Source organism: Rhinopithecus roxellana, chromosome 18, assembly GCF_007565055.1.
Source record: "Rhinopithecus roxellana isolate Shanxi Qingling chromosome 18, ASM756505v1, whole genome shotgun sequence".
NCBI lineage: Eukaryota > Metazoa > Chordata > Mammalia > Primates > Cercopithecidae > Rhinopithecus > Rhinopithecus roxellana.
The window spans coordinates 16,883,637-16,896,970 of NC_044566.1; the positions used below are offsets into that span (position 1 = coordinate 16,883,637).

At 36.3% G+C, this 13,334-nt stretch overlaps 1 pseudogene across 1 annotated transcript; it reads left to right on the forward strand.

Annotated features, from left to right (window-relative positions):
- The first annotated feature begins 534 nt into the window (after nucleotides 1-534).
- LOC104653832 lies at nucleotides 535-1,025 on the forward strand (annotated as a pseudogene). The gene has a single exon (XR_004054731.1). The product of XR_004054731.1 is annotated as a 10 kDa heat shock protein, mitochondrial pseudogene (transcript).
- The last annotated feature ends 12,309 nt before the right edge of the window (nucleotides 1,026-13,334 follow it).

A 13,334-nucleotide genomic window follows, 5' to 3' on the forward strand; every position in this document is an offset into this window, starting at 1 on the left:
GTGTTACATGGTAAATTCTTGTCCTGAAATGAATTAAGTGGTTGTTTAAAGAAAGAAATGTTTGTAATAAGACAGAAAGTTAAGGCATGTCAAAAAAATTGCCTGTAAAAGTCGTGAAAGAAAAAAAAAATTATTAAAAAAGTGTGTTAAAAAAAGAATTTATGCAAAAAATGTTGTATACTTTAAAAGTAACTAGGCCTCCTGAATGTAAAACTATTGGGGAAAAAAATAGTTTATGTGCAAGGTGTATAAGAAAAGCAAAATATACCTTTGGTAAAATAATCATAAGGAAGCATAAGAATGCAAATTTTTACCTACATTAAAAAGTTAAAAATGACTGTTTTGAAGGTTTAAGCAAGACTTACAATGTTAATTGTAAAGAACATTCTGTATGTAAACATATTAGCTAAAGTTAAAGAAGTATCATCCAGTTTTTCTGTGAACTGGACATTAAAGTAAAAGCATAACAGGTTTTTTCCTTACAGCACCAACCTACTCTTTAGCAAAAATTATAAAAGGTTAAAAAGAGGAGTCTCTCCTTGCGGCGCTACACTAGAGCAGAATACAAGTCTGAGGCGGAGGGAGTCATGGGAGGACAAGCGTTTAGAAAGTTTCTTCCACTCTTTGACCGAGTATTGGTTGAAAGGAGTGCTGCTGAAACTGTAACCAAAGGAGGCATTATGCTTCCAGAAAAATCTCAAGGAAAAGTATTGCAAGCAACAGTAGTTGCTGTTGGATCGGGTTCTAAAGGAAAGGGTGGAGAGATTCAACCAGTTAGCGTGAAAGTTGGAGATAAAGTGCTTCTGCCAGAGTATGGAGGCACCAAAGTAGTTCTAGATGACAAGGATTATTTCCTATTTAGAGATGGTGACATTCTTTGAAAGTATGTAGACTGAAATAAGTCACTATTGAAATGGCATCAACATGAAGCTGCCCATTCCACTGAAGTTCTGAAATCTTTCATCATGTAAATAATTTCCATATTTCTCTTTTATAATAAACTAATGATAACTAATGAAAAAAAAGGTTAAAAAGAGTCTATAAAATCTTACCCTATGGTCAAACATTAAAAATTAAATAAATATGTTTACGAGGTTTTATTAAAATTAGGTTTAACATTAATAACACACTAATATAAAGATAAAATTTAGCTTTTCTGGTATAAAAATCATACAAGAAGCACTGTTAAATGTAAAATGGTATTTGGCTTTCTTTGGTTTAAAGACTAATAAAAATAGGTGCTAAAGGAAATTTCTCAGTAAAAAGGCACTGAGGACTATAAAGTCCACTGCCAAGGTCCCCACATTTAAAACAAAAGGTCAATTTCTTAAAAAGTATATACTTGGTTTATCTTCCACTTTCCTTTCTTGCAAAAAAAAAAAAAAAAAAAAAAAAATGAAAGTCTTTTAGCACATGTACCACCCCTAGAATTTCCAGTAAACCAGCACCAGCCTGAAGATCATGTTCTCATCGAAAGGTAGAAAGAAGAAAAACTCGAGCCAGCCTGGGAAGGATCCTACCTTGTGCTGCTAACCACCAAGACTGCTGTTCGTACAGCAAAAAACGGATGGACTCATCACACCTGAGTCAAGAAAGCGCCACCCCCTCAATAGTCATGGGCCATAGTCCCAGGGGAAAACCCTACCAAACTAAAGCTAAGAAAAATTTAACTCTTTTAATCTATCCTATTACTCTTTCTTCTTTCCTTATTCTATTGCTGACCATTTAGTTATTAATATAACCAAGTCAATTTCACCTCAAACTATTGCATTTAATGCTTACCTTGTTATACCCTGTGAGGACTTGCCAAGTCAAAGACAGCTTTCTACTTCAGAAAAGTACTTCTGTCCCTCCTGACTCTCCTCAGACTAGGCATTAGTAAACTACGACCATTTAATCCAGGGAAATTTTGATAAAGACCCCCATGCCAACCAGGAGTGTTGCTCCCCGACGTAGAGTGTTCATGCCATAGTTGATCCAATGTTCTGTGGACCACTAAAGAGCAAGGATGGACTGCCCCAACTGGTTTTGTAATTTCCCAAAAATCATACATTCGTTTTACTGTAGGATCATAGAAGTTAAAGACTTAAACTTTAGCAATTAAGACAGGATACCCAGATGCAAATGCCTGGTTAAAATGGATCAAATATTTCATCTGTACCTTAAACAAAAGCAGTTGTTATGCTTGTGCACATGGCAGGCCAGAGGCCCAGATTGTCCCCCTTCCACTAAGGTGGTCCTCCAGTCGACCAGGTGTAGGCTGCATGATAGCTCTTTTCCAAGATTCTACAGCCTGGAGTAATAAGTCATGCCAGGCTCTCTCTGCTATATCCCAAAGTCCCTGCAGTTCAGCCCCCAAGGGCCATCCAGCTTCTGTCTCCCAAAACTAAGTTCACTTCATGTCTCTCACAGCAGGGAGGAAACTTAGCATTCCTTGGAGACCTGAAAGGATGCAGTGAGCTTAAGAATTTTCAAGAGCTTATCAATCAGTCAGCCCTTGTTCATCCCTGAGCGGATGTGTGGTGATATTGTGGTGGACCTTTACTGGGCACTCTGCTGAATAATTGGAGTGGCACTTGTACTTTAGTCCATTTGGCTGTCCCATTCACCCTGGCATTTCATCAACCAGAAGGAAAAAAATAATAATAAGACATCATAAAATGAGAGAAGCCCCTTATGGGTCTTTCGACTCTCATGTCTATTTAGATGCAATTGGAGTCCCACGAGGAATACCAGATCAATTTAAAGCTTGAAATCAAATAGCTGCAGGATTTGAGTCAATATTTTAGTAGGTGGCAGTTAACAAAAATGGAGATTAGATAAACTACATCTATTACAACCAACAGCAACGAGCTTTTCATGAGTTAAAAGAAAAGCTCACGTCGTCCCCAGCCCTGAGGCTACCTGACCTGACAAAACTCTTTACACTCTACTTCTATGTGTCAGAAAGAGAAAAAATGGAAATTGGAGTTTTAACCCAGACTGGGGCCTGACCAAGGCCAATGGCCTATCTCTCAAAACAACTAGACAGAGTTTTCAAAGGCTGGCCCCCAGGTATAAGGGCCCTAGCAGCAAAGGCCCTGTTAGCACAAGAAGCAGATAAACTAACCCTTAGGCAAAACCTGAATATAAATACCCTCGATGCTGTGGTAACTTTAATAAATACCAAAGGACATCACTGGTTAACAAATACTAGATTAACCAAGTACCAAAGCTTGCTATGTGAAAATCCCCACATAACCACTGAAGCTTGCAAAACCTTAAACCCCACCACCTTGTTCCTGGTATCAGAGAGCCCAGTTGAACATAACTGTGTAGAGGTGTTGGACTCAGTTTATTCTAGCAGGCCCAACCTCCGAGACCATCCTTAAACATCAGTAAACTGTAAGTGGTACGTGAATGGGTGCAGCTTCAACAAGCCCTGCAAAGTGACTCTGAAAAAGACGACAAACCCTGCTCCTGTCACACCCGGAAGCTGACTGGTCCACGCACAGCTGAAGCATGAGGAAACTCATCGCGGGACTCATTTTCCTTAAAATTTGGACTTGTACAGTAAGGACTTCAACTGACCTTCCTCAGACTGAGGGTTGTTTCCAATGTATACATCAAGTCACTGAGGTAGGACAAAAGGTTGCTAAGGTCCTATTATTGTACAGTTATTATAAGTGTACTGGAACTCTAAAAAGAACTTGTTTGTATAATGTTATTCTATACAAGTTACATAGCCCAGGAAATGACCAACCTGATGTGTATTATGACCCATCTGAGCCTCCCATGACCACAGTTTTAAAAATAAGATTAAGGATTGAGGACTCGTGGGGGCTTATAAATGATATGAGTAAAGTGTTAGCCAAAACAGAAGAAAAAAAAGGTGCCAAAACAAGTCACCTTAAAATGTGATACCAGTGCTATCATTAATAGTAATAAGTTAGGAATAAGGTATGGTCGTCTTAATTAGAAAAGAGGCTATATGGCAGAAAATAAGTACATCTGTCATAAATTAAGACTGTGTGGAAATAAATGTAAATACTGGTCTTGTGTCATTTAGGCTACTTGGATAAAAGAAAAAAAATGATGAAAAGGATCCAGTCCACCTTCAGAAAGGAAAAAATGGCCCTTCCTGTACTAAGGGACAATGTAACCCCTTAGAGCTAGTAATAACTAATCCCCTTGATCCTTGCTAGAAAAAAGCAGAGTGTGTGACCTTAGAAATTGACGGGGCCAGACTGGATCCTTGAGTAAATATCTTGGTTCAAGGAGAAGTTTACAAACGCTCTCTTGAGCCAGTGTTTCAAACTTTCTATGATGAACCAAATGTACCAGTACCAGAAATTCCAGAAAAAACAAGAAATTTATTTTTGCAATTAGCTGAGCATATAGCCCAGTCTCTCAATGTCACTTCATGTTATGTATGTGGAGGAACTGTAATGGGAGATCAATGGCCATGGAAAGCCCGATAATTAGTGCCTACAGACCCAATTCCTGATGAATTTCCAGTTCAAAAGAATCACCCTGATAATTTCTGGGTCTTAAAAGCCTCAATTATTGGACAATATTGCATAGCTAGAGAAGGAAAAGAATTCATTCACCCTGTAGGATGACTTAGTTGTCTGGGACAAAAACTGTATAATGGTACCACAAAAAGGTCACTTGGTGGAGTTCAAATTAAACAGAGAGGAATCCATTTAGCAAATTCCCAAAGTTGCAAACCGTGTGGACCCACCCAGAGTCCCACTGGGACTGGACAGCCCCCACTAGATTGTATTGGATATGTGGGCATCAAGCTTATGCCAAATTATCTGACCAGTGGGCAGGTAGTTGTGTTATTGGCACTATTAAACCATCTTTCTTCCTACTGCCCATAAAAAGAGGCAAACTCCTGGGCTTCCCTGTCTATGCGTCTTGTGGAAACAGAAGCATAGCTATAGGAAATTGGAAAGATGATGAATGGCCCCCTGAGAGAATCATACAATATTATGGGCCTGCTACTTGGGCACAAGATGGCTTATGGGGATACCGGACCCCCATTTACATGATCAACCAAATCATACGGTTACAAGCTGTCTTAGAAATAATCACTAATAAAACCAGCAGAGCCTTGACTATTCTGGCCCGGCAAGAAACTCAGATGAGAAATGCTATCTATCAAAATACATTAGCTCTCGACTACTTGCTAGCAGCTGAAGGAGAGATCTGTAGGAAATTTAACCTTACTAATTGCTGCCTACACATAGATAATCAAGGGCAAGTAGTTGAAGACATAGTTAGAGATATGACAAAACTGGCACATGTGCCCGTGCAAGTGTGGCATGGATTTGATCCTGGGGCCATGTTTGGAAAATGGTTCCTAGTGCTAGGAGGATTTAAAACTCTTATAATAGGAGTTATAATAATAATAGGAATCTGCCTACTGCTCCCTTGTTTGATACCTGTACTTCTTCGAATGATAAAAAGCTTCATCGCTACCTTAGTTCACCAAAATGCCTCAGCACAAACGTACTATATAAATCACTATTGATCTGTCTTGCAAGAAGACATGGGTAGTGAAAATGAAAGTGAGAACTCCCACTAATAAAATGAGTGAGAGTCTCAAAAAGGGGGAATAAGAGAGGAGACCACCCCTCATATTGTCTTATGCCCAATTTCTGCCTCCAAAGAAAGAAAAAGTAAAAACTAAAAGTCAGAAATGAAATATCCACAGGCAGACAGCCTGGCTCTGCACCCTGGGCCTGGTAGTTAAAGATGGACCCCTGACCTAATTGGTTCTGTTATCTATAGATTACAGACATTGTATAGAAACGCACTGTGAAAATCCCTATCTTGTTTTGTTCCAATCTAATTACCAGAGCACACAGCCCCCAGTCACGTACCCCTGCTTGCTCAATCAATCATGACCCTCTCACATGCACCCCCTTAGAGCTGTGAGCCCTTAAAAGGGACAGGAATTGGTTACTCGGGGAGCTCGGCTCTTGAGACTAAAGTCTTGCCGATGCCTCCAGCCGAACAAACCCCTTCCTTCTGTAACTCTGTGTCTGAGGAGTTCTGTCTGCCGCTTGTCCTGCTACAACATAAATGCATTTAGAAATTACTGTAGAACAAAAATAAATATTTTTAAAAATCCTTAAAATGTACAAAGAGTTTTGTGACACCTGTAGTAGACCAGCAGTCTCTAATGGAGAGGAGAAGTGTTGGAATTTAAAGAGTATGTTCCTACAGGTTTTAGGCTCACATAAAGAACTGACTTAGGACTGTTTAATGGAGGTAATCTGGAAAGCTCTCTTTGACCAGAAAAGAAAACATTTTGAGTATTCCTGTAAATTTAGCTAGTAGAAAATAATCTAGTCCATGTTTACTTGGGAGTAAAACATTGTTAAAAGCCTTGGGAGTGGTGAGGTTAAACTAGGATATAAATAAATGCTTGTTAAATAAAATGAAATTTTAAAAGGTGAAGTCAGATAGCTGTAATGAGTCTGGTGAATGGAGGAAATGGAATACTAGTGTTTGGTGTTTGGGTTGAACTAATAGGCAAGAAGCTGTGGTTGTATTTCAGGGTTGTGATCTTCGTTAGACTTACACGATTCCCAGAAGACAGATGACATTAGTTCGTAACAAGGAAGCACAAAAAAGTTAGAACTTGATGTTTTGATATATTCATTTTCTGAGATTTCCCACATTGGGAAAGATAAAATGTTATTTTCAGTGTTTCTTCTCATGCTCCCCAGTGCCTCTGTTTTACTATAAGAAGCCTACATTCTGCTGGAAACTATTAAAAAGTGTAAAATATAGTTTTGGAACTTGCTTGGGAAAAATATAGGACCCAGAACAAATGAACATATAAATCATTACCATGCCTTTCTTCAGGACAACAGTAATTTTCATTCATTGTTGTTTTGCTACTGTTTTTGACCTTTAAGTGTTCAAGATCCAAATACTAACTGGCAGTGAATTCTGTCAGTTTTGGAATGAGCTTTGGAAAAAGAAATAGGCTCACATTTCTTGGGAACTTCAACGGAGAGGTGATAATTTACTGCCTTCTTTTGAGGCTTAACTATTAACCCCAGAAATCAGACGATGCTGCAGGCTGCCGTGAATGACTGGGCAGGAAAAAATAATCAAAACAGTATCAATTAAACCAGTGTAGCTGATTATGATATACGTATGACAATGAAATGGTAACCTGCTGTTGATTGAAATTTAAAAATAGAATAATATTGATTGATTTTTAAATATTGTTATATTTAGCAGAGTAATGTATGAATTCAGTCTCAAATCAAAGGCACAAACAGCTTGCATCGTATGGCCACTGTCTCCCATTCTCTCCTTTTCTATCTTGGTTCCTCACTTAGATGTCACTTCTTAAAATGTTTTTATTTTGATTTTTTGATGTTTATTCTTCTTACTCTAGATATTTTATTTACAGCTGTATTCTTTGATTAACAAATGTGGCATATTTTTGCTCCCCCCTTCATAAAATGTATGGATTTCAATGGATTCTGCCACCTCTCCTTTTCCCAGTGTTTGATATTTATGTTACTTTTAGGTCTTTTATTGATTGGTTTTTCTAACTTGACTGAATATACTTAAACTTCAGTTAGGCCTTCCATCTCCTTAGTCTTCAATATGTAAGGTGAAGATTTTAGCTTCACTATGTATTTTTTTTAAACTTTCCTCTCCATTTCCATGCCTTACCTCCTTTTAGCTCTGCTTTGGATTTTACACAGTAACTATATTTAGTTACAACATTATTCATAGTTATATTCCACAATCACAACAAAATCTTCTGTACTATGTTAACAGGTTTACTTTAAAAGTCAAAAAAGTAATAAAATAGCTCCAGGTTATCATTACTACATAAATATATATTTTTGTAATACTGAGCTAAGCTGTTGTATCTTAATTTCCTTCTCTAGAAGTCTGATGTAGGATCTCTTGGTTCATACTACCCCTTGCCTTTAATTAATTCTCTTATAATCATTCACTCACTTTCAATATTGACTTATTTTTATTCACTCATAGCTTAATCACGTTCTCATCCTTTTTGTTTTAGTTGTTTTGTTTTTTTTTCATCATATTTCAGTGTCCTTTGCTATGTTACATCCTGCATCTTCCTTGTCTCACACTTGCATACATGCTTTCCTCTCTCTCAAGCCTCTTTTCTTCCTGGAAAAATTCTTCCAATTTTCTCTGTCAACCTTGGACTTCCATTCGTTTCTCTCCCGGATTTGGATTGATATCTGAGTTTCTCTTCCTCCCTGTTTTCCTGAGTTATATCTTTTACAACTTCTTTTAAAAAGCCTATAGAAATGAAATATTCTGAAACATGCCTGTCTAAATGGTCTTCATTCTGCACATACAGTAACATCTGGTGCAATTTATTGTGTTCTGACATTTTTCCTCAGAACATCCTAGTAACCGCTCACTTGTCTTTTGCATCTATTATTACTGATATCAAGCCCAATATCAGTATAATGCTATCCTGTTGTTTTTTCATCTCTTGGTATCACTCAGGTAGTTATAGCTATATATGGGTAATTTTTATCCATTCTTTTCACTGAAATCTTTTAATCTCAAGGCTCATTTTTTTCCAATTGTAGAACATTATTGACCATTCTTTCTTTTAGATCATTTTCTCCTTTGTATTTTTTTGCTCATGAACTTGTATTGGATGAATGATAGGCCTCTTCAATTATTCTTTTGTATATATTTTCTCTCATATTGTCTCTCATTATTCTTGTGTTCCACAATCATGGAGGTTTCTTAATTTTTATTTTATTTAGTTCTTTTTGACCCCATTATTATTAACGTATTTTAACATATTTAATGCTTTGCCTTGAATAATTCCATTCTGTTCTATAATTATTCCAGTAGCATTTGTAGCAATTGTTTAACATTAAAATTTTCTCCACAAATTGTTCTAGATATAGTAATCATAGAGAATTAGTTTTACCTTGTTTTTTTCCAGTAATTTTATGTTATTACAATTAGCTTATATTTTTTTCTGTTTTTATTTTTAAATTCATTTTGCTTATTTTTTTCCCATTTATTTTGCTTGAGAATCCTTGGTTCACTGTATTTAGGATAGGTTATGTCTGCAGCTTGGATAGGTTTTGCCTGCTAATAGGTAAGACTGTTTTATTAATGGGAATCTTGACCACAGTCTCCGGGGGCAAGACAGCGGTGTGGCAATGAGGCCTCACTCTCTATTTTAATTTGTGGTACAATCATCCAGAAGAAAATTAGTTCACTCCAAATAGTATGTTTACGTTCTTTATCTTGGCAGTAAAAAACCAACAGCTAACGCTTTTCTGGCAGAGAGGGACTAGAAGGGACCACCCAAGGCTCTATTTTGATTTTATTTTTCACATTGTTTCATTTTTAACAGCTTTTTTGGGTATAATTGACATACCATATATAGCACATAAAGTTAATGTACATGGTTTGGTGAGATTTTACACATGCATATACCTGTGAAGTCATCACAATCAAGATAATGAACATATTTATCACTCCCCAAATTTCCCTGCAGAAGTTCCCCATGGCTCTGCGTAACCCCTCCCTCTCCTCCCTACCTACCAACCACTGATTTGTTTTCTGTCACTATAAACTAGTTGGACATGTCCAGAATTTTACATTTATGAAGTTACATATTATGTCCTCTCTCTTATCTGGCGTAATTTCACTTTGTATAATTATTATGAGAGTTCTTTGCATATTCTGGATAAGATACAAGTCCTTCACCAGATAGATGATTTGAAAAAATATTCTCCTAGTCAGTGGCTTAAGAATGTCTTTGATGATTTTTGACTAGCTATTTTTTACATTTATGATTATAAATGTAAAAATTGTTTTTGCCAACCAAAACTTTTCACCAACACTTGCTTTTGCAGTTCAGTTTTTACTCTCACCCTTGGCAATACCTGCCGTTACTGAGTCCAGGGAATCGTTAATCTCAACCCAAGAGATCAGTTTCTATCTTTCATGCAACTTTTTCTAAATATGTCAGGTTGTGGTTTGTCCATAATTAAGCTACTTCAAATCTTTTCAAACTCCTGAAATTTATTTAAATGTTCTATTTATTAGCACAAGCTCCCATTTCCCCCTGCCTCAACCCTTACATTTGCTTTTATGAGAGTATTTTGTTTTATTCTACTACAACTTATATTCACTTTGCATTTTAAGTTAGTTTTAAACTCCTATACCAATAATATCTCAGAGGAATAAAAACAATACATATAAGATTACTATGATGTTTTTGTAATTGAAAATACTCATCTGTCCAAATTTTGTGTAACTCTCCTCTCCTGGCCTTGAGTAATTAATCCCCTGTGAACCATCCATAATAAGAGTTATTTTAGGATATTTCCATTTGCATATCAGCAGAGTCTAGCAAAATTAGCAGTCTTGATAAATATTTGGTGAAATGATATCATTTGTTGAAAACAGATATCTATAATAAAATTATTTCCAACCCATCTAAAACTGAAAGACAGATAGTATGTAAACAGATGGATGATTAAATGAATAAATGAATAACCCTATCCACAGCATACAACAAGCATGTGTCCTTATTTAATTAATACTTTATTGTTCCTTAATTCTTTGCAACTTTTTTTATTTCTATAACAATAGCTTCACAGGAATTCAACACATATTTAAGAAAAGCTCAGATGCCAGAAACTAATCTATACCCAAGGGTACAGCAAAGGACGTGTGAATCCTTGCTGTTATGAAGTTTATACTCTAGTTACATTGAAAAGAAAATGAAACTTTAACATAGATAATGGGCGTAATTTAAAAAATTTAAAAGCAAAACGAAAATAGAGAGTGAAGGATCCTGAGTTTGTCAAACTTTACAAAGGGGCTAAGGCAAAAACTACAGAGTGGGAATGAGTTTGGTGTTTGAAAAAGTAAAATAAGTCCAGGGAAAGTGTATCACAAAGGGAATGATGAGAGGAGTTGGTGTAAGATGATGTCGGAAATAGCAGGAGCCAGGTTATGTAAAGCCTAGCAAACTTCCTAGGAATTTAGAATATAAATGGAAAGCAATTGCTGGGTATCAAGCAGCAGGTAATGTGACATGATTCACATTAAAAAATATATGATAGATAGATAAATAGATAGGTAGGTAGATAGATGATAGGTAGGTCGATAGATAGATAGATAGACCTGGTGCAGTGGTGCATGCCTGTAGTCTCAGCACTTTGGGAGGCCAAGGCAGGCGGATGGCTTGGGCTCAGGAGTTCAAAACCCTGTTTCTACAAAAAACACAAAAATTAGCCAGGCATGGTGGCTTGTGGCTGTAGTCCCGGCTACCTGGAAGGCTTAAGTGGGAGAAAGGCTTGAGTCTGGGAGGTCTAGATTACAGTGAGCTGAGATCACACCGCGGCACTCCAGCCTGGGTGACAGAGTGAGACTCTGTCTTAAAAATCAACAACAACAAAAAAATCCATATAAGTATATATATATATAGTTATATATGTATATATTGTTTGTGTATGTGTGTATAGATTGTGTGTGTGTGTTGGCTTTCCGATAAATTTATTTTGGAGGCAAAATACAAGCTGGGGATCCAATTAATAGGCTATTGATAGTTCAGAAGAAAAATAACTGAAAGTAAGGTGATAGAGTCGGGGATGGAGAGAAATGGGTGGGAATTAGCATCGAAATGCTCCGACGATGGGTTGAGTGTCAGGGAGAAAAAAAAGGAACAAAAGATGATTCTGAGTCTTTCAGCTGCGTAAATTGAAAAATGATTTTCTGATGTATGGAAGAATAGAAATGGAGAGCAAGTTTTGGGACTTGGTGGTGGGAAGTGAAGAGTTCTGTTTCTCACATGTGAGTGATGAAAGCTGCAGCTCAAGAGAGAGTTGGAGCATCTTTAGTTGTTTGCTTTCAGTCTGGATGTCAAGAATAGAGGTGGTATTAAATTATTATTAACTTCTTAGTTTCATTTTTATACTACACAGATGTGGACTCACACAGAGACACAGATATAGGCACACAAACACATCAACACACAGGCACCCTCCTGGGTCTGTCACTCATAGTCACATGGCTCTAGGAGAAAAAGAAAATCAGACAACCATATTTGAAACTTTAATAGGAGTTAATTTGATTTGTTATTGCCTAATTTTAATTTAGAAAGGCATATAAAGAATTTTCTTTTCTCTGTTTCCATATGGTCTTCAGATGCCTGGGTGGTATTTTCTAAGAGTTTGGCTCATTTCATCCTACTGAAGACCATACTGTAGTTCTCTTTGTAAATTGACCCAAGCATAAAATATTTTTCTTCCTTTCTAAATAATTGTTTCTATTTCTGTATTTCTCTCCTGACTCCAAGTATTTTTCTCATGAATTTACCAAATTCTAAAATGTTGAGGCAACTTGTCACTTTTCTCTGCTAAAGTATTGGAATCCAGTTCTCATCTCTCATGCACGTTATTTTATATGGTCATTTAGAATTGCAAGTCAATATCTTTATTGATTTATTTTATTATTTTTAATCTTATTTTTAATGAAAGTAGCCATGGAAATACATTCTTCAGAAGAGATAATAGGGGATTCGGGAAGAGTTTTCAAACAGTGAAAAATATTATCAGCATTATAAATCATAGTGATTTAAGTCAAGTGAGTTTCTAAAACACTAATATTTTAATATGCAAATTATATCATATTTAATCTTTTGTTCAGATTTTACACATATGCATAATAGATATGCGTATATATGTGAAATCCTATATGTACACAGTGCATCATCATAATTGTCATTGTTCATGAGTTATGTATCTGTAAATTTGCCTGCTCACTAAAATTTATTTGCAACCCCAACATTGATATTTCTGGTGTTTTCCTAGACATTCATGGACATGAGTATGTGCAGAGCAGTGAAAAGTTTCTCTTCCATTCCAGCTAAGATGTGAGAGGGCATGGCTTGGCCTTTTTGTTTCAGCTTTCATACTATAAACAAATGTTTTTGCAGTTTATTTGGCACCTCATTTTTCACATTTTGAAAAATGTAATTTAAAATTACACCAAAACATAAAACTAAAGTCTCCTTAAGCGTCCCTAACTGCAAGAATTCTGTGATGTGTCTTATAGAGAAAATTTGGGTTAAATAGGCATCATTCAGGCATGAGTTATAGCGCTGTTGGCTGAGTTCAATGTTAATGATTTCACAATATATATTAAATAAGATATTTTTATGTAGAAATACACATAAAACAGGCTATATATTTATCAGTTGACCTAAATGTGTGACCAGAGGAACCTAAATCTCGATTTCTTCTAAAAGCAGTGACTCAGTGCTCTGTAAACACATGTTTTAGTTTAAAAAC